At 45.4% G+C, this 21,161-nt stretch overlaps 1 long non-coding RNA gene across 1 annotated transcript in view; it reads right to left on the minus strand.

The window, feature by feature from the left end:
- LOC309359145 overlaps positions 1–16,300 on the minus strand; it is a 368,574-nt gene extending 352,274 nt beyond the window's left edge. The window contains exon 1 of the long non-coding RNA XR_014163730.1: positions 16,172–16,300. This is a non-coding gene — a long non-coding RNA (uncharacterized lncRNA). The remainder of the gene's footprint in view (positions 1–16,171) is intronic.
- Positions 16,301–21,161: the final 4,861 nt, after the last annotated feature.

A 21,161-nucleotide genomic window follows, 5' to 3' on the forward strand; every position in this document is an offset into this window, starting at 1 on the left:
TCTGGGTGGCGGGGAAAACCCAGCCAGATGGGTGGGGTATAAATAATCAATTATCATTAAATTATTATTACGAGGAATCTGACAAATGCATCTTGTTTGTACAGATGGACAATCACCAGGTGCCATCACTATCTTGTTTTTGACATCCGCTGAAAACTTATTATTAGTATTATTTTGGGAAGCCTACCTAAGAAGCAGGGTTGTAGCTCAGTGGTAGAGCACACACAGAGCCTAGGGCTTGCTGATCAGAAGGTCGGTGGTTCGAATCCCCACGACGGGGTGAGCTCCCGTTGCTCAGACCCTGCTCCTGCCAACCTAGCAGTTCGAAAGCACGTCAAAGTGCAAGTAGATAAATAGGTACCACTCCGGTGGGAAGGTAAACGGCGTTTCTGTGCGCTGCTCTGGTTTGCCAGAAGCGGCTTAGTCATGCTGGCCACATGACCCGGAAGCTGTACGCCGGCTCCCTTGGCCAATAAAGTGAGATGAGCGCCACAACCCCAGAGTCGGTCACGACTGGACCTAATGGTCAGGGGTCTTTACCTTTACCTTTACCTAAGAAGCAGGGTTGTAGCTCAGTGGTAGAGCATCTGTCTCGTGCACAGAAGGTCCCAGGTTTAGTCCCTGCCATTTCAAGGCAGGGCTGAAACCCTGGAGAGGGTACATTGCTAGTCACAGTGTACGAAACACTTTGCTGGATGAACTGTTGCTCTGATTCAGTATGAATGCCAGTTGCTGGAAACCACAGGAGTGAAGAACGCAGTGGTGTAGCATGGGCAAGGCAGCGGGGTGGCGGTCCCAGGCACAAAATTCTGTGAGGGGCGCAACCAGTCACCCCCACGACAGGCTTCCTTGTGTGGCTGAGCTCCTGTCACCTCCTGCAGTGGGACAAACTTCACCCAGGCCAGGCCTTTGGGGCTGGGGCAGCACCTCCTTCTCCTTGTGACTAGTGAAGGGACAGCCACCCATCATTGTTCCCGGACACTGAGGTCCAGTTCTGAGATCCTTCTGGGGAATCCCTCCCTGCAAGAAGTGAGGTTACAGGGAACCAGGCATTGGGCCTTCTCGGTGGTGGCGCCCATTAATTTTATTCCTTCCTTCTAATGCAGGGTGCACAGGCATTGGTATGCGACAGGAAGATGAGTTGGTGCTTGCAGGCATCACTGGTGCTTCTGGTGGTACTGCACTCTCATTGGCTCCCAGTACATTTCCAAGCACAATTCAAAGTGTTGGTGCTGACCTTTAAAGCCCTAAACGGCCTCGGCCCTGTATACCTGAAGGAGTGCCTCCACCCCCATTGTTCAGCCTAGACACTGAGGTCCAGCTCCAAGGGCCTTCTGGCGGTTCCCTCACTGTGAGAAGCCAAGTTACAGGGAACCAGGCAGAGGGCCTTCTCAGTGGTGGCGCCCGCCCTGTGGAACGCCCTCCCATCAGATGTCAAGGAAATAAAAAACTACAGTGGTACCTCGGGTTAAGTACTTAATTCGTTCCGGAGGTTCGTTCTTAACCTGAAACTGTTCTTAACCTGAAGCACCACTTTAGCTAACGGGGCCTCCCGTTGCCGCCGCGACAGCAGAGCATGGTTTGTGTTCTCATCCTGAAGCAAAGTTCTTAACCCGAGGTACTATTTCTGGGTTAGTGGAGTCTATAACCTGAAGCGTATGTAACCCCGAGGTACCACTGTATCTGACTTTTAGAAGGCAGCCCTGTTTAGGGAAGACTTTAATGTTTGATGTTTTATTGTGTTTTTAATATCCGGTTGGAAGCCACCCAGAGTGGCCTGGGAGGCCCGGCAGGGTATAAGTAATAAATTATTATTATTATTATTATTATTATTATTATTATTATTATTATTATTATGACCCCGGTCATGTGGGCGGGGAGGGGGGGGGGTTGCAGTGATTTTTAGGAAGTCATTAGTCTGCACCAGGCGTCATATTGGGAAGACCCAGTTTTCTGAGTGCATGTTCTGGAAGTTGGGCAATAGGGGCAGTACAGGATTCCTACTGGTGTACCGACCTCCCCGCTGCACCAAGGATTCCCTGCCCAAGCTGCTTCAGGTCGTGGCGGATATGCTCCTGGAGACACCTAGCTTGGTTGTCCTGGGGGATTTTAACATCCATGCCGACACGACCTTACAAGGGGCCGCTCGGGACTTCGTGGAAAGCATGGCCTCCATGGGGCTGTCCCTGAATAAGTCTGGCCCAACTCATAGCCACGGACATGCCTTAGACTTGGTGTTTACCTCTACGGATGTTGGTGATCTGACATTAACTAAAAGCGAAACAAAAGAAGTGCCATGGTCAGATCACTTCCTGGTGCAACTGGACTTCTCCGCAACCCTTCCCCTCCGCAGGGAGGTGGGACCGATTCGGATGGTCCGCCCCCGCCACTTAATGGATCCAATTGGCTTCCAGAGAGTGGTAGGGGATGCTTTATCCCAAGTTGATGGCCTTTCAGCTGATTCCCTGGTGGCACGCTGGAATGCGGAGCTAACCAGGGCAATTGACTGTCTGGCTCCGAAGCGCCCTCTCCGATTGCATGGAGCCCGGACAGCCCCGTGGTTTTCCCCGGAGCTGAGGGTGATGAAACAATCGTTGAGACAGCTAGAGCGCCGGTGGCGGAAAACTCATTCTGAATCAGACCGGACACGGGTTAGAGCTCAACGTCGAGCCTACCAAGTGGCAATGGCGACGGCGAAGAGGGCCTTCTTCACCGCCTCCATTGCATCTGCAGAAAACAGCAGCAGGAGACTTTTTCAGGTGGTTCACAGTTTATCGGAACCACCTGTACCACCGGGGCCTGGTAGGGACCCCAAGATCTCCTGCAATGCTTTTGCAAAGTTTTTTGCAGATAAAATCGCTCAGATTCAGAAGGAGGTAGACTCCACCGTGGGAGCAGGGCCAGGGCGGGAGAGTGCTAGAGTTCTGTCTGGTCCTGTTATATGGGATCAATTCCAATCTGTTACCTCCGAGGATGTGGACAGGCTGCTTGGACGAGTGAAACCGACCACCTGTCTCCTTGATCCTTGCCCATCCTGGCTGATAAAAGCGAGCCGGGAAGCGCTGGGCGATGGGCTCTGCGGGGTGGTGAATGCTTCCCTCTGTGAGGGAGCCTTCCCAGACCCGCTGAAAGAGGCGGTCATTAAACCGCTTCTTAAAAAAACATCTTTAGACCCGGCCAATTTGGCCAACTATCGCCCAGTCTCAAATCTGCCATTCTTGGGCAAGGTGATTGAGCGGGTGGTTGCTGAACAACTCCAAGCACGCCTGGAGGAAACGGACCATTTGGATCCCTTCCAATCGGGATTCAGGCCTCACCATGGGACTGAAACTGCCTTGGTCGCGCTGGTTGATGATCTCCGGCGGGCTAGGGACAAAGGTGAGAGCTGTTTCCTAGTTCTGCTGGATCTCTCAGCGGCCTTTGACACCATCGACCATAACATCCTTCTGGACCATCTAGAGGGGCTGGGAGCTGGGGGCACTGTCATACAGTGGTTCCGCTCCTTCCTCCTGGGCCGTGTCCAGAAAGTGGTGGGGGGGTGAGTGTTCAGACCCATGGGCTCTCACTTGTGGGGTGCCTCAGGGTTCTGTCCTCTCCCCCATGCTTTTTAATATCTATATGAAGCCGCTGGGAGAGATCATCAGGGGGTTTGGACTGGGTGTTCATCAGTATGCAGATGACACCCAGCTCTACCTCTCCTTTAAATCAGAACCAGTGAAGGCGGTGAAGGTCCTGTGTGAGTGCCTGGAGGCAGTTGGAGGTTGGATGGCGGCTAACAGATTGGGGTTGAATCCTGACAAGACAGAAGTACTCTTTTTGGCGGACAGGAGGCGGGCAGGTGTGGAGGATTCCCTGGTCCTGAATTGGGTAACTGTGCCCCTGAAGGACCAGGTGCGCAGCCTGGGAGTCATTTTGGACTCACAGCTGTCCATGGAGGCACAGGTTAACTCTGTGTCCAGGGCAGCTGTCTACCAGCTCCACCTGGTACGCAGGCTAAGACCCTACCTCCCCGCGGACTGTCTCGCCAGAGTGGTGCATGCTCTAGTTATCTCACGCTTGGACTACTGCAACACGCTCTACGTGGGGCTACCTTTGAAGGTGACCCGGAAACTGCAATTAATCCAGAATGCGGCAGCTAGACTGGTGACTGGGAGTGGCCGCCGGGACCACATAACACCGGTTCTGAGAGATCTGCACTGGCTCCCAGTACGTTTCCGAGCACGATTCAAAGTGTTGGTGCTGACCTTTAAAGCCCTAAACGGCCTCGGTCCTGTATACCTGAAGGAGCGTCTCCACCCCCATCGTTCAGCCCGGACACTGAGATCCAGCGCCGAGGGCCTTCTGGCGGTTCCCTCATTGCGAGAAGTGAGGCTACAGGGAACCAGACAGAGGGCCTTCTCGGTAGTGGCGCCCGCCCTGTGGAACGCCCTCCCATCAGATGTCAAAGAGATAAAGAATTACCTGACATTCAGAAAACATCTTAAGGCAGCCCTGTTCAGGGAAGTTTTTAATATGTAATGCTGTACTGTTTTTAACACTGATTGGGAGCTGCCCAGAGTGGCTGGGGAAACTCAGCCAGATGGGCGGGGTATAAATAATAAATTATTATTATTATTATTATTATTATTGTTATTATTATTACATCATGAGATGGTGGTGCAGGAGAAAAGAACATAAGAGCCTTCCTGGTCAGTCCAGTGACCCATCTATTCCAGTATCCTGTTCTCACAGCTGCCAACCCACAAGCAGGATTCGAACACAAGAGCACTCTCCCCTCCTGCAGTTTCCAGCAACTGGTGTTCAGAAGCATTGCTGCCTCCAGCCGTGGAGGAAAAGCATAGCTATCAGTAGCCTCCTGTTCTTCTGATTCTCTTTTAAAGCCATATAGGCTGGTAGTTACTGAAGAAGATGAAGAGGAGGAGGAGGAGTTTGGATTTGATATCCCGCTTTATCACTACCCTAAGGAGTCTCAAAGCGGCTAACATTCTCCTTTCCCTTCCTCCCCCACAACAAACACTCTGTGAGGTGAGTGGGGCTGAGAGACTTCAGAGAAGTGTGACTAGCCCAAGGTCACCCAGCAGCTGCATGTGGAGGAGCGGAGACGCAAACCCGGTTCCCCAGATTACGAATCTACTGATCTTAACCACTACACCACACTGGCTCTTCTGCTTCCTGTGGGAGTGAGTTCCACAGTTAAACACACAGCACACTTAATTGTGAGCGCCACGACCAAGATCAAAGGCGCAGCCATCTGCATGACTGTTCCACCGTATGGAATCTCAGACCAAATCATGAATATTGCAGCGAGGCAAAAGGATTTAGCCATGGCAGCATTATGGAGCGTATAAAAAAAATGCCCAATTCCTGTTGTCTTTGAGATAGGGCAGAAACAAGAAGGAACGCCTTGCCAGATGCTCAGATCTCGCAACGACTTCCCCAATTACCGCAGGCCAACCGTCGCAAGCCCTGGCAGGAACTACAGAGGGCAACTTCTAAACCAGGCAGGAGGAACGACTCAAGCCGAGGCGACTGTAGGATCAAAACTTCATTTTCCACAGAGATTCAAGCTTGAATCGGCCTTAAGTGAGGCTTTGGGACTGCGCTTTGCTAAGTCGTTTGATGTGTGTTTATTGTGGATTGGGCGCTTATCTCCACTTAGCACACCTAAACCATCTGCACCGAGACACTTGTTCATCAGTGTTCCACGTGTAAAAGTTGAATCGCAGCATTACTCGGGGTTTGCTTCGTGAGCTGAGCATGATGAATCCCGGGCAATCGTCTCTAAAGGAACAGCTTGATATGTACAAAATCCAGATCAGCTGCTAGCCAATCCCCATGTTCCAATATGTACTTTGCAATATGATCCCACGTTGGGGGAAAGGAAATTTTCAGGAAGTTGTGGTCGTGCCGTTCTGCAAAATTTATCCCATTCTTTTTTCTCCCCCGCCCACCCAGAAGCATTCTCCATCGTTTAATGGGAATATAAAATACACCGGAACTTTATGAAAAGAGAGAGAATGTTTTAGAACTTAAGAAGAACCTGCAAGGAAGGCTATGAAGAGAACTATTAGTTAATGATAATTTAAAGTAATAGAGAAATTAAGAAATGCAGAATAAGTGATAAAGAATGGAAAATCTTCAGTTGTTGACGGAAGTCTAAAATATTGTATAAGAAATTATGTTAAATGATTGCTGGAAATAATATGTTAAAATTAATAAAAAATGTATAATAATAATAAAAAGAACCTGCTGAATCAGGCCAGTGACTCACCTGGGCAAGAATCCTGTCCTCACAGAGGTCAACCAGATGCCTGCGGAAGTCCATGGGGTCACGAAGAGTCGGACACGACTAAACGACTAAACAACATCAGGCATTCAAAAACCAACAAGCCTGCTATCCCAGCCTGGTTAACCCCCTAAAAACTCTGATACCCCATAATTAAATACAATATACTCCCACAGAGACTACCTTACACTGTGTTTAAAACCAAAATCACATTCGGATAAAAACTGTTTCTCAGGCAGCTAGTCCTAGTCTTTATAACCCTGTACCTTCTTCCAGAAGGCAGAAGCTGAAAGAGATCATTTCTGGGGTGTGTACTATCCTGCACTATCTCTGCAGCTTTCTTATGACACCCAGAAGCATACGTTCAGTCCTGTGGTGCCAGTGGAGGGACATGGCACTGGGGGTGGGATAAGGGGACAATACTTTCCCGCGATCAGCTGCGATCTACCAGGATCAACCAGGTGATCTACCTATTGATCGTGATCAAACGGTTGGACATCACTGCTATAGAGGGTTGCCTTCAGACGGCTTGAGGGTCAGATAACTCCATACCCTCCAACATTTCTCCAATGGAAATAGAGACATTCTAAGGAAAAGTGGGACATTCTGGGATCAAATCAGAAACTGGGACTGCTTCTGTAAATCCAGGACTGTCCCTGGAAAATAGGGGCACTTGGAGGGTCTGCTGTGGTGTCCTTGAACGGTGTCCTTCAACTGTGATAATGCCTGGGTTGAAGGACAGAGGGTGAGGGCATGGAAACGTCCATCTTTTGCCTGGCTGGAATGCAGAACTACTGAACAAAGATCATGCCCCTTGCTTGACAACTTTTGCCCCCGGCCCTGCCCATCCCTCGCATGCGGCCCTCAGAAAATTGCCTCTGAGGGGATATGGCCTTTGGGCTGAACGTATTCCACGCTCCTGGCTTCTCTGACTGGCATTGCTTGTTTGGAGGTGACCCTGTGGACTCCTAATCCCCTTCTCCTCCAGCCTCAGCACACTGAGTCCTTTCTCTTTTTTCTAGTAATAGCTCTTCATATAGTCTGGCAGTTTCTCAAAGGCCGCAGTGCATGCCTTGGCATGTCAATGAGTTGCAACTTCTGCAGTCCAGAGAGGACTTTGAAGGGAAAGAAGGGGGAGCTCATGAAAAAACAGCAATCAATGGCTGGCCCAAGGGAGGCAGCCAGAGCTTAGGAAATGCATCACTCAAATATTAACTTTGCTTCCACTCAGGGCAGCGGAGCAGACTTTATCCGATTAGAAGTGAAATCTTTCTTTCTTTCTTTCTTTCTTTCTTTCTTTCTTTCTTTCTTTCTTTCTTTCTTTCTTTCTTTCTTCCCTTCTTCCCTTCTTCCCTTCCTTCCTTCCTTTTTTAATTCATGAATCTAAATCCCTCCACACTTCCCCCCCTCATCCCAAATTGTGCTGTCACAAAACCTTTTTTTAATACATTTTAAATTAAATCCACTATAGCAGATAATACTCCTCGTATTACAACAGGTTGAAAGCCGCACAATGTATTATTACAAAACACTACAAAAAAAAAACCACAAACACCATTTCAGCATAAAACTATTAGGTTGGTTTATATGTACTCTTTTACAATGAGTTAATTTAACCATTGTGCTGTAGATCAGATTTGCCCCCCAAACCATCCACATACGGTATATTAGGAGATATAGTTTTTAGCTTTCATAATCTTTTTCATTAGTTACAAGGTTAAATGCTATTTCTCGGTCATTTTCCGGGATAACGTCTTTCAGATAGTCAAGTAAATGGAACATTTTTAAAAGAAAAATTGATTTTAAAAGAAAGAAAGGTAGAGACGATGAATTGATGTTACAAAATATTCAAAGCAAATACAGTCTTTCAGTATTGTGCATGGTCCTATCCGGCCGCATAAAAGGAGGGGGGAAAAAGAGAATTAAAAAGTATAGAGCATTTATTTGTTTATTAAACTTAGTCTCTGCAATGCCTGACCCAAGGCCATGTAACTCAAAGTGATTTATGACAATGAATATATAACATATACATTGAAATCAGCATAAAAAACAAACCATAGCAAGATCTAAAACTTGTTCATATTTTTTTAAAACATCCTACCTACTGAAAGAGGCCACAGAATAATTAAAAACCCAAGGCTTGGTTCATGAATTGGTTTAAACAGAAACAAAGGGGGAACAGGATAGAACAGAATTAACAAATAACATTCAACATCTAAATGCCCTTATCATTGTGCTTAGATTAAGTATGAGTAATAGTCATGTATTCTCTTATGTTAACAATGAAACAATACCAAGTGCTGGTATATTGATGAATGTAGAAGGGGGATTCAAAGTGAAGGTAATAATTTGTGTTTACATTTAAATTTAGATCAGTCACATTGAGCCAAATGCTGATTGTGGGAGGGGATGGTTTGTTCGTTTTCTGGAATACTGGCATATGTTATTAAATTAAACCAAGCAGGGTAAAGCCATCTTTCGTTGTTTGCCATGTGTCAACTGTAGCTTGTTAATCTCTCAAGGAGGGCTGTTTCCCAAACCGTTTTGTACCCATTGTTTATCGTTGTGCCACAAAGGTCAGGTTATGTTGCATCTCGCCGCTTGCAATAAATGCCTTATTAATTCTTTATTATGTAAATCCAGATTGCTGTCTTGAAATATATTTCATCAATCTAATTCTGGTTTGACTTCCCATTGCTGTTTTGTTGTTTTGTTAATTTCTCAGGATATCGAATTCCAGTAAGGCTGGATTTCTGCAGGTTTCCATCACATGTGGAGATATGTACCAGGTGTAAGGCAATGTGGTGAGACAACAAGGTGGATCCTTGTCAGCTTTCTAGGGATTAAGTACCACCTATATATTTTAGGGACGCGGGTGGCGCTATGGGTTAAAGCCTCAGTGCCTAGGACTTGCCGATCGAAAGGTCGGCGGTTCGAATTCCCGCGGCGGGGTGCGCTCCCGTCGTTCGGTCCCAGCGCCTGCCAACCTAGCAGTTCGAAAGCACCTTCAGGTGCAAGTAGATAAATAGGGACCGCTTACCAGCGGGAAGGTAAACGGTGTTCCGTGTGCTGCGCTGGCTCACCAGATGCAGCTTGTCACGCTGGCCACGTGACCCGGAAGTATCTTCGGACAGCGCTGGCCCCCGGCCTCTTAAGTGAGATGGGCGCACAACCCCAGAGTCTGTCAAGACTGGCCCGTACGGGCAGGGGTACCTTTACCTTTATATATGAGTTTTAGGGTTAATTCTCTGTTGCTTGCTGAAATAGACTTACTTTTTTTTGTCCAAAGTATGTTCCATTGACCTGGGTCAAGCTCATAGTCAAAACCGCATCCCCATTGGTGTTGAATAGGGTCACATGAACCCCCCGATGCACTGAGTATACTTTTATAGATTGTGGATGCTATACTTGGTCCTTCTATGGATATTGCAAATCTTTCAAATGGGGCTAGTAGTCTTGTGGCTGCCTCATTTGGCAACCGAGTTAGCCAAAATAAAAAAGTGTGGATTTGGTGCAGCGGCAGCAAAAGGCTTGGTAAGTTTCCTGGTTTAGACTATAATTCTTAGTCTGACCGTGGTGTTTTCCTGTTATAAAAGTCGTATAACTGCTACAGACCTTTCACCCTCCATCCAGCAACATCAAATTGTCGAATTGTCAGAAAGTGTTGTGAAATTGTGGGTGGAAGACGTCATTCCCTTTTGAGATGCTGGGCAGTGTGTGGACAGAAATCAAGACCCCCTGCTTGAAATTTCACCTTTCTTAATTGACGATTTTATTGCATATGCTATATTCTTTGTAAACCACTTAGTGGTGTCATTTGCAAAAAAGCGGTACACAGATTTTGCTTGATTTTTGCTAAAGGCATTTCACAATGGTCCAATCTCAGCCCCCTCCCTGTTTGCAGGATGTGTTTTTACATTGTGATTTTATGTTGTGACCTCCCTGAGACCTGTGGGTATAGGGCGGTATGCAAATTTAATAAACAACAGCAGCAGCAGCAACAACAACAGACAGTGATTCCCTCCCACACCATTGGTGGAATCGCCAAAGCATCACCGGCTGTTCATCTCCTTTTGCCCCTCAATGCTCCTAAAGAGAATCAGCTAAAATGGAGGGGGGGAGGGAGGGAAACATCAAAAGGGAGCTTCCCAGCCTCATGCGCTCTTGAAAACCCTGAGCTCAGCAGCTGCAGCAGATGGAAGAGGGAGTTATTAAATATGCATCACAAGGTAGCACTAAGCTGTCCTCTAATTAAACAGGAGTCATTTCCTCCTAGGCTGCCCCCAGAAGCTGGATCTTGCAGCATGATAGATGGCAAACAGAGGGGTTCCCCTTGGGAGCTTCTGAAGGTTACTAAGTTTTGGTTCAGAGGGAGATTCGGCCATTTCCAACTAGGGCTGTTGACACACATACACTGATCTGATGTCATAGAATTGTAGAGCTGGAATGGGGTGTATGGGGTGTTTATGCTCCATCTGGGGTAGGTTGTCCGCCTTTGGTACCCACCCTGCACTCAGCTCTCAGCTGTGACTCCTAGAAAATGCTAGCATGTGATAGCAGCCACACACCTGGGAATGGCTTTGACTGGTTGGCTAAACCAGGTGAAGGTAGCTGATGGGTCTCAAACCCTCGGTGAGTTAGGGACCTCTCCTGTTTGAGAAGACAGTCAGGCAGATTGAGCAGGCAAGACCAAGAGTGGGTCCAATGGTCAAGAAGGCGGTTTCTGCAAGTGCTGCAGAGGGAAGCGATGGGAAGATGGAGCTCGTCAACCTGGGAAAGTAGAAGAAGAGTTTGGATTTGATATCCCACTTTATCACTACCCTAAGGAGTCTCAAAGTGGCTAACCATCTCCTTTCCCTTCCTCCCCCACGACAAACACTCTGTGAGGTGAATGAGGCTGAGAGACTTCAGAGAAGTGTGACTAGTCCAAGGTCACCTAGCAACTGCATGGGGAGGAGTGGGGAAGCGAACCCTGTTCACCAGATTATGAGTCCACCGCTCTTAACCACTACATCACACTAGATGGTAGCCCATCTAGGAGACGGAAAACTCTGATCCTAAACTTCCACTGCCTTGTGGGAAGAAGAAAAGGCTAAGGAGTAAACCCTACACAAATCCAGAATGGAGTCCCTAAGACTGTTGGATGACGTCTTGTATGCCTCTTTCCTGCAACACCTGCAGCCAAGCAAGTGCCAAACATATTGCTCTGCTTTCCTTTGGACCCCATCAGCAAGACCAAGTGGGGGTGGTCTTGATGTCTGGGCAGCCCAGGACCTCCATACACACAATACAGGGGTATGGGTGTGTGTCACTCTGGTTCTGTGGTTTGACTTCACCTCCAGAAGTGAATTCCATTGTCTCTCGAGACAGGAGCTTTCCCCCTTTCCCCCCAATGGTCAATCCAGAGTAGTCTCTTGGAAGTTGGACTAGATTACTTAAGAGGTCCCTTCCAACTGTACAATTCTTTGGTTCTATGAAAAACAGCTGTTCTTCAAAATCCGCAACTCTGAATTTTGCAGTGCTGTTCTCCAGTCAATTCATATTCAAGAGTTGCAAATTCTAGGGTAAAGGATTCATTAAAAGAAAATGCATTTCAATTTGCTTTCCAAAAGGTTAAGTTATGAAAGCTGGCCTTCATACATTTGTAATTTGTTTTTTTTTTTACAAATTCATTCTCTTTCTACCCTTAATTCCATTCAGATTTTTGAATTTAAAGCACAGGGGGAGTTTGAAAATTGGTTGTGGGGCATTAAAAAGAAATTCATTTTCAGGTCTGGTCATAATCCAGCTCTGTGCACACATTTCTCCCGGGTTAATTCCAGAGACCATCAGCCTCTGAAACAGCCTGGACTGTTTCCACTCTCTTCCTTTCGCAAGCTTTCCCCTTTGCCATCCAAACGCTCTTCTTCCCCTAGTGATCCCTCTCCACCTTTCAAAATCTGCATATTATGCAAATGAAAGAAGCCTTGCCTTTAGATCACCCATGAAAATCTGCCAACTCCAGCACACCTCCAGAGCTTTATGAAAACTGTTTTGGATGCACTGATGCTAAATAATTATTTTTAATCATAAACCAGCGAGATCTGCTTGGAGCTTCAAGCTGATGTAGTTTTGGTGCCAGGTAAAGATTTGCCTCTCCACCCCACCAAGGCTTTTCAATAGACTGAGATGGAGTTGTTTTGTTACCAAGCTGTTGTCAAACCTTCTTGTGGCTGTTACAGAATGGGGTGTTGGTTGCTTTTAGAGTGGTATCTTGGTTCTCAAATGCCTTGGTACTAAAAACAACTTGGAACCCAAACTCTGCAAACCCAAAAGTAAGCGTTCCAGTTTGTGAACTGTTTTGGGAAGCCAAACGTGCTCTGTTTTGAGTGTTATGCTTCCAATTTGAGTGCCACACTTCCGTTTTGAGTGTTATGCTGAAGTCTGTCTGTTTTTGCTATTTATTTTTGTGGCTTTTTTGTTTTGCTTTTGTGACTGTGTGGAACTCAGTTCAGCTACTGACTGACCGATTGTGTGACTGCAGTACATTGTTTATTCCTCTCATTTTATGGATCAATGGTCTCGTTAGATAGTAAAATTCATGTTCAATTGCTGTTTTAGGGTTTCTTTTTAAAAGTCTGGAACGGATTAATCCATTTTGCATTACTTTCTATGGGAAAGCGTGCCTTGGTTTTGGAACGCTTTGGTTTTGGAATGGACTTCTGGAACGGATTAAGTTTGAGAACCAAGGTACCACTGTAATGGTTTTTATTAAGTTTTCTTAAACATGTTTTAAGTTGCTTAGAGGCCTTTGGATAAAAAGTCACTAAAAAGAGACAGTGTGGTGGATAGCTCAGTTAGTTAGGGTAAAGGAGCGGATGATGATGATGTTGATGATAAGAAGAATACTTAGATCTGGAAATATTGCAGATGCTCTCAGCATGGAGCCAAGAGGCTTAAGGTTTTAAATATCAAAAATTGGATATGTGTGTGTGTAAAACTCAAGTCATCAAAACTGGAACAGTTCCCTGATGTCTTGTTTGCCTTCTCCCTTTTGGCTGATTCTCCTTTGAATGACAATAAAGTGTTTTGAAGGAACCAGGAGTGAAACAGACATTATTTTCATTCTTCTGTGCTTTTTTTTGGGGGGGGGGTTAGGGGAGGGACATTGGAATTAATGCAAACACCTCAGCAGACAATTGTCTGTATAATTCATTGGTCTCTTGCAAGACTTCTGAGCCCTGGAGTCATTTCTAGGGCACATCACATTTCCAGGGGAACGGAATTTTTTCATTTTAAAAGAGAGGCATGACGTTGGAATCCTTGAGCGATTGATCCAGCAGTTAAATGCTCAAGCTTTATTGTGTGGCATGTAAAGAGGACTGGGAAGGATGCAATTTCCCAGCTTTTTTTTTTCTGGAAGGGGGGAAGACACTTGATTTGTATGACTCTCACCATTTGATTTGTATCGCAGTGGGGAGCAGGGAAGAGGAAAATTGGGCAATCATAGAATTGTAGAGTTGGAAGGGGACACCCAGGAGTCATCTAGTCCAATCCCCTGCAATGCAGGAATCACTGCCAATTACAAGGTGACTTCTACTGCAATGTGCTCTATGAATGCCATGGCTTCAGGGAAGCCAGTCCCCTCCCTCACGGCTGGCAGCCAGAAATGGGAAAACAAGACGTTCTTACCATGGTATTTTATTCAATATTCACAGAGAGAGGCGGATGGTGACACCTCTCAGGTAATGGCGTTGCTCCAAGTCCCACCCCCTCCATCCCTCCTATTCTACATCATCCCTGCATCAGTTAATCTGTGCTTTCTGCCCCTGAGCTTTCTGCTCTACTACTCTCAATGCACGCCGGGTCCTGGGAGAAGTGTTGGGGGGTCAGGAATGCTGTCTAAAGACACTGAGTCTGTCAGCTGTTTCTCTCCTGTTGCTGCTTCTTCCAATATTTCCCAGTTTCTCCCCTCTGCAGCCTCCGAACTATGACCTTTGGTGTCATGAATGAGCCAGCTCCCAGTGATGGTTTGCAGCCAGCTCCCAGTGAAGGTTTGCAACCAGCTGAAGAAAGCAGCCAGGAACATACAGGGTTAACTGCCAGGCAAGATGAGCATCGGCTAGTGCCAACTCCCCTGCCCCTTGGAATGCCGGTTAATAAGGGAATGGCTGAGAGTGGGCCGGAACCCAGCCAACCCTCTCAAGAAGTGGAAACTGGTGCAAACAGAGAAGGAAGCAGTTTGTCAGAACCAGAAGAGATTGGAGCTGAGCCAGTCCCTCCTAAGAGTAGGCTAAGGGGAGGGCTGTTAGACCGGAAACAAAGCAAGAGGCGCAAAGTGAGAAAGTTCAATATCTTCTGTAACCGGAAGGTGTCTTCAGAAGGGTCATCTTGACTGATGATGGCGGAGGCTGTGTTAAGATGTCCAGAGCTATCTGTTCATTTTGACAATAAAGCATCTTTTAAAATTAACTATGCTCACTGTATTATCAAGCTGGGAACTGGACTCCTGACATTCTGCAAACCACTGTTATAAATCTGTACTGTCTCCCTCTTCTCGGGAAGAGCAGGAGGAGGGGAGCGTACTCCACCTCAGATCAGTCCCTGACAATGAGGGGCTGCCCTTGTGGTTTGTGCAAAATATCACTGTTATGTACTGAAGTTCTCACCCTGGGCCAGCAGGGGGATACTGTAGATAGTTATGCAAATGAAGGATTGAAAGTGACGTTCAGTGATTGGATAGTTTTAGAAAGTTGTTACAGTAACGTGGTACTGGAGCGCTATATAAGCAGGCTGACTGAGCCCTTCAGTTCAGTTCTGTCCTGGCCTGTGAATAAACAAGAGCTGTTTGAAGAAATCGCTGTGTTGTCTGATATGTTCACCCACAACTTAACAATCACCTACTTCTTAGCTATTGGTGTACATTCAATGTGCTGGTTCTGGTCTATAAAGCCCCCTGAAGCCTGGGTACAGGATACCTGAAAGATTATCTCACCCCTTATATATCCAGCCGATCATTGTGTGCTTTGCAGGTGAAGGCCTTTTGCAGTTACCATCTTATCACGAGCTCTGTTCCATGTAGAAACTGGGCCTTTAGTATGACACCCTTTGGAATCTCTTTGCACAGTCTCCTTTGTAAGTCTTGGGATCAACTCTTTCTTTTTCCTTTATTTTAAAGCTCAATGTGGGACTAGAATCAGCAGCTTCCATTCCTGGATTTCACTCTGTGCTTCATTTCAAGTCCTCTTTCATTCCAGTTCAACTCTGAGAATTTCTAAAATTAATTTTGGAATTGGTTCATCTGCTTATTGCTGCAGCGTCTGAGTTGCTTTCCATAATCCTAATGACATGCAAATACCACAAAGAAGAATAAGAGGGAGAAAAGGGTGTGGAATTGTGATGCGATTGTAGGTGTGATATGGTGGCTTTGGCAGAATGCCTCCAAATAGCAGTTTATTTGTTTTACAAAATTTGTATACCGCTTGCAAAGTTGAAAAACAAATGTCTGAGCAGTTTATAAGGGACAATCTAAAGCAGTCATCTCAAAAATACAAATAAAAGCAAACATTAAATGTCCTAAAATCCAACTCTTCTGGACATCAATCATACAAGAAATAGGCCAGTATTAGAAGTCACCCCAGAACTGGCCCTACTAAACAACTTCCAAGACAATAATGCCCACTCACAACACAAAGAGCTCATAGCCCACCTACTCTCAGCAGCTAGAAGCATCATAGCCAGACACTGGAGAGACCTGTCAGGAGTAAGCATGGACCAATGGTATCAAATAGTATGGGAAACAGCTGGATTAGAAAAACTAACCAACAAACTGAAACTGACACGGGGACTAATACAAGATGCCTTCACCTATGGTTCCCCTTTATCACATACACAACCCAACAAGACAACAACAAGAACCCGCCAACAGCATTCGAATCAATCTGGCTAACCTGATCCAAACACACACACACACACACACACACCACTCACACACGAAAACAAATTTCACTACAGTCTATCAAAGAAAACCAACCCCCAACTTCTCTCACCACCAAAGAAATATAGTGGCACCTCGGGTTACAAACTTAATTCATTCCAGAGGTCCGTTCTTAACCTGAAACCGTTCTTAACCTGAGGGGCCTCCCACTGCCGCCTCGCCGTCACCACACGATTTCCGTTCTCATCCTGGGGCAAAGTTCGCAACCCAGAGCAACTACTTCCTGGTTAGCGGAGTTTGTAACCCAAAGTGTTTGTAACCCAAAGCGTTTGTAACCCAAGATACCACTGTACAAGTGAATAGCAAAGAGAACCCACACAAGTGATGCTGACACAAAACCCCACATATATGCTAAGTAGAATAGAAGCATTGCCACCCCACCTCACCCCACTCACCATTCCCCTCTCCCCCTCTTTCCCCCTTTTCTTAATAATGGAACACTATTGTCTCAACAAATGAAGCTGTAGAAAACATAACTTGAAAAAAGAGACATTGCACACATGTTTATAAACCAAGAAATCTTTAATGAAAATGTATTTTTTTTTAAAAGCAAACATTAAAAACAAGTTAACATGTGTGTGTGTGTATTCAGCAATCTTAAAACTACTATACACAATAATCGAGATTCCTGCATTGCAGAGGATTGGACCCAGGTCCCTTCCAACTCTACAATTCTATGATTGCATATGACTGCGTGGGCTTGCTGAAGGGGGATGGGAATGTTTTTAAGCTGCTGAAGTTCCCTGCCTAATATTAAATGGGCAGGGAGTTCCAACGAACAGGTGGTACCACACAGAAAGATCAATGCATACAGGACTGCACTGTAATTTCCCACAAATGCTATTTGCTTTGTAGAGTTTTGAAGGATATCAATGGATGCATAGGTGAACCAACACATATAATTTCATAAACTGTGTCTGTGACCGCTTTCTGGGATGTTTCCGCCCTTGCAACATTTTCACCAAACATATAAGAAATCACATTCGGAATTAGGGGTCAGCTGACAATCAGGCCGTCTAATGATCAGTATTATTTGCTGCTCCCAAGTTATAATACCTTGCCCAAAGTGTGGTACTGCCAGAAATGTCTGTTTTCTGCAAACTCCTGAGGAAGGTGGCTGTGTGAATGAGTGAGGAGGTGGAAGTCATCAAATGGAGCGTTATCAAAAGCCAGGAGGGATGCAAGGAGATCTCTGCTTTGTTGCACACCAATAAAAGGGGAGGATGAGAGTAGCAGACACAAAATAAGAAGGTTAAAAAATTAAAGGGGGGGAGCTATGGTTTTCCCAGTAGTGATGTATGGAAGTGAGAGCTGGACCATCAAGAAGGCTGATTGCCAAAGAATTGATGCTTTTGAATTATGGTGCTGGAGGAGACTCTTGAGAGTCCCATGGACTGCAAGAAGATCAAACCTCTCCATTCTTAAGGAAATCAGCCCTGAGTGCTCACTGGAAGGACAGATCCTGAAGCTGAGGCTCCAGTGCTTTGGCCACCTCATGAGAAGAGAAGACTCCCTGGAAAAGACCCTTGTATGTTGGAAAAGATGGAGGGCACAAAGAGAAGGGGACGACAGAGGACAAGATGGCTGGACAGTGTTCTCGAAGCTACCAGCATGAGTTTGACCAAACTGTGGGAGGCAGTGGAAGACAGGAGTGCCTGGCGTGCTCTGATCCATGGGGGTCACGAAGAGTCGGACACGACTAAACGACTAAACAACAACAACGGGGGAAAAAGATAATTCAAGAGAACAGGGGTGTCCTGCTGGGCAGATTTCCATCTCACCGAAGAAGTCTCAAGACAAACAAAAATATGGGCAACAGGTTATATTTATGAAAACATAATAACTAGAAGACCTGCCAATCAACAGAACTGGAACCAAATTAGCCTGATCAAACAAGCTCAGGCAAGTGAGTTTTAAAATAGGAACATCTAATCACTCCAATTTTCTGAGCCAGTTTCCAGCTGCATGCTGTGGTCATACAGCAAGGTTTGATAAAACTACCCTCACTTCTATGCCCCTCCAGCATATGAACCCCACCCAGTGTTGACATGAGGGAAAGGATGGTGCAAGAAAGCCTATGAACAACCTGTGATTGACAGACCAGTGCTATTTTTCTAGAAAAAGAGGTGCCAGAGGTCACTATGAACACCTCCCTTGCTCTCTTATACAGTGGTACCTTGGTTCTCAAACGCTTTGGTACTCAAATGCTTTGGTTCTCAAACACCAAAAACCCGGAAATAAGTGTTCCGGTTTTCAAATGTTTTTCGGAAGCTGAACCTCCAATGCGGCTGTCGGCTATTGTTTCTGGGGCGCCTGCACCAATCAGAAGTTGTGCCTTGGTTTTCAAACATTTCGGAAGTCAAATGGACTTCCAGAACTGATTAAGTTTGGTGCTTTTGTTTTTGCTATTAATTTGCCTTTTTGTTTTTGAGGCTTTTTTGATTGACTGACTGACTGACTGACTGACTGACTGATTGATTGATTGATTGATTGATTGACTGATTGATTGTGTGACTACGGAAATGGATAAAAGCCCCCCATCCAAACAATGGCCATCATCAGTGCAAGTAAGGGGGGAAAAGTTTTTTTTAATATATATCATCTACAAAACTGTCTTTTTTATTTCATAGTACAGTACATTGATTATTGCTTTCATTTTATGGATCAGTCGCTTCGTTCAATAGTAAAATTCATGTTAAATTGCTGTTTGAGTGTTGTTTTTAAAAGTCTGGAATGGATGAATCCAATTTGCATTACTTTCTATGGGAAAGCACACCTTGGTTTTGGAACGTTTTGGTTTTGGAATGGACTTCCGAAACGGATTAAGTTTGAGAACCAAGGTACCATTGTAATGGCGATGGCAACCACCTGAGAGGTGTCAGAACTAAGTTCCGGCAAGTTCCGGCTGAAAAAAAAGCCCTGATTGACACTAAGTTGATGATCGGTGTCTAAACAGCCTTTTTCTAGCAGAATTATTTGGGCAAATGGCTTCCGGCCAACCCTAAAATGTACAAATATAGGATCCTATAAAAATTATAGCTGGTGAGCTCAGAGAAAAATGTGGACTGAATAGGCAACTATAACTCACAGGGACAGGGTCAGCAACTTCACAAAAAATAATGGCGCAACAAGTAGAAATCCGAGACAATGTTACGAATGGGGAACATATGTCAGCATGCCAAAAACCAGTGAAATATTTTGTGCCTTTGCAGCGCCGTCTCTTCCCTGTGTTTCCTCTCCTGCTACAGAGAGGTGAAGAGGAACATACATTTCTGCATACGGACAGAAGTTTTATGGTGAACAGTAAATTAGTCAGGCTGGGAGGGAAAAGAAATGGAAGCTTTCAGGCCCTAAATTAGTTTATAGTTGATGCAAGCTGTAGAGGGAAGATGATAGGCATCATTTGCAACAGCAAGTCAATTAAGAATCCGAGGAGGATCGGATCCTGGCATGATGGTTAGTTATTTGAAAGGCACAGAGATAAATAAAAGTATGCAAAAAGATTGGGATGCAGATGATGTAAGATCAGAAGGACATATAGGAGGGCAGATCCCAGTTTTTCTGAAGAAAGAGCCCTGAGAAAGCTTGGTGGCATTAGAATCAGAGAATTGTAGAGCTGGAAGATACCCCAAGGTCATCTAGTCCAGCCCCCTGAAATTCAGGAATCACAGAAACCAGAGGCCTTTCTCCTGGGTATGGTCGGCCAATTGGTGTCAAAGAAGGATAGAACATTTTTTATGTATGCTACAGCAGCAGCAAGAATACTTATTGCAAAGTACTGGAAGACGCAAGACCTACCCACCCTGGAAGAATGGCAGATGCAACTAATAGACTATATGGAACTGGCAGAAATGACCGGCAGAATCTGAGATCAAGGAGAAGAGCAGGTGGAAGAGGATTGGAAGAAGTTTAAAGCTTATTTACAAAAACATTGTAAAATTTATGAATGCTGAAGGCATTGAAAATTAAATGAAGGGGTTCTAGTGACTAAGATAAATAAGAGTACAAAGGGAGGGATAAAGGATGAAAATGAATAACGAATGAGCTTACTGAAATAATTTTTAAAGTGGAATACAAGAAAGGAAGGCGGGTGGAAGTAAAGAAAATAAGGTTTTAAAGGTTATTAAATTGAAAAAGAGTTTTTCTTCTTTTTTCTTTTTATGTTAAATCTTTTTCTATGTTTTTTTTCTTTCTCTGTTTTGTTTGCATTTTTGATGTTTGTTTTTTGCTGTTTTTGCGATTTTTGTTGATTGTTAATCTTCTCTAAAACTCAATAAAATATCATTTAAAAAAAAAAGAAATTCAGGAATCACGGCCAAAGAATCCCTGACAGTCCTCCAATGTCCATTTAAAAGCCTCCACTGTAGAAGAGTCCACCACCTTCTGAAGTCTGTTCCACTGTCAATTGGCTCTTAATGTCAGGAGGTTTTACCTAACGTTTAGTTGGAATCTCCTTTCTGGCCATTTGAATCCATTGGTTCCAGATGTCCTACACTCTAGAACAGCAGAAAACAAGCTAGCTCCATCTTCCATGGAGGCAGATGGAGATCTTTGAAGCTATCATATCAACTTTCAGTCTTGTCTTCTCCAGGCAAAACAGACCCAACTCCCCAATGAAGACTCTGATGGAGATGATGTAAGATCAGAGGAACATATTGGGTGGCAGATTCCAATTCTGCTTCAGGAAGAGCCCTGAGAAATTTTGGTGACATGAATGTCAGACCTGTGGGTGACAATATCTCTCAGGTTTCGGTGAATCGGCTTGGAGGTCCCGGGCCTCAAGGAGGTTAGACTGGCCTCAACCAGAGCCAGGGCCTTTTCGGCCCTGGCCCCAGTCTGGTGGAATGCTCTGTCGCAAGAAACCAGGGCCCTGTGGGACTTGACACAAGGCCTGCAAGA

This window comes from Podarcis melisellensis, assembly GCF_964234715.1.
Source record: "Podarcis melisellensis genome assembly, chromosome: 16".
NCBI lineage: Eukaryota > Metazoa > Chordata > Lepidosauria > Squamata > Lacertidae > Podarcis > Podarcis melisellensis.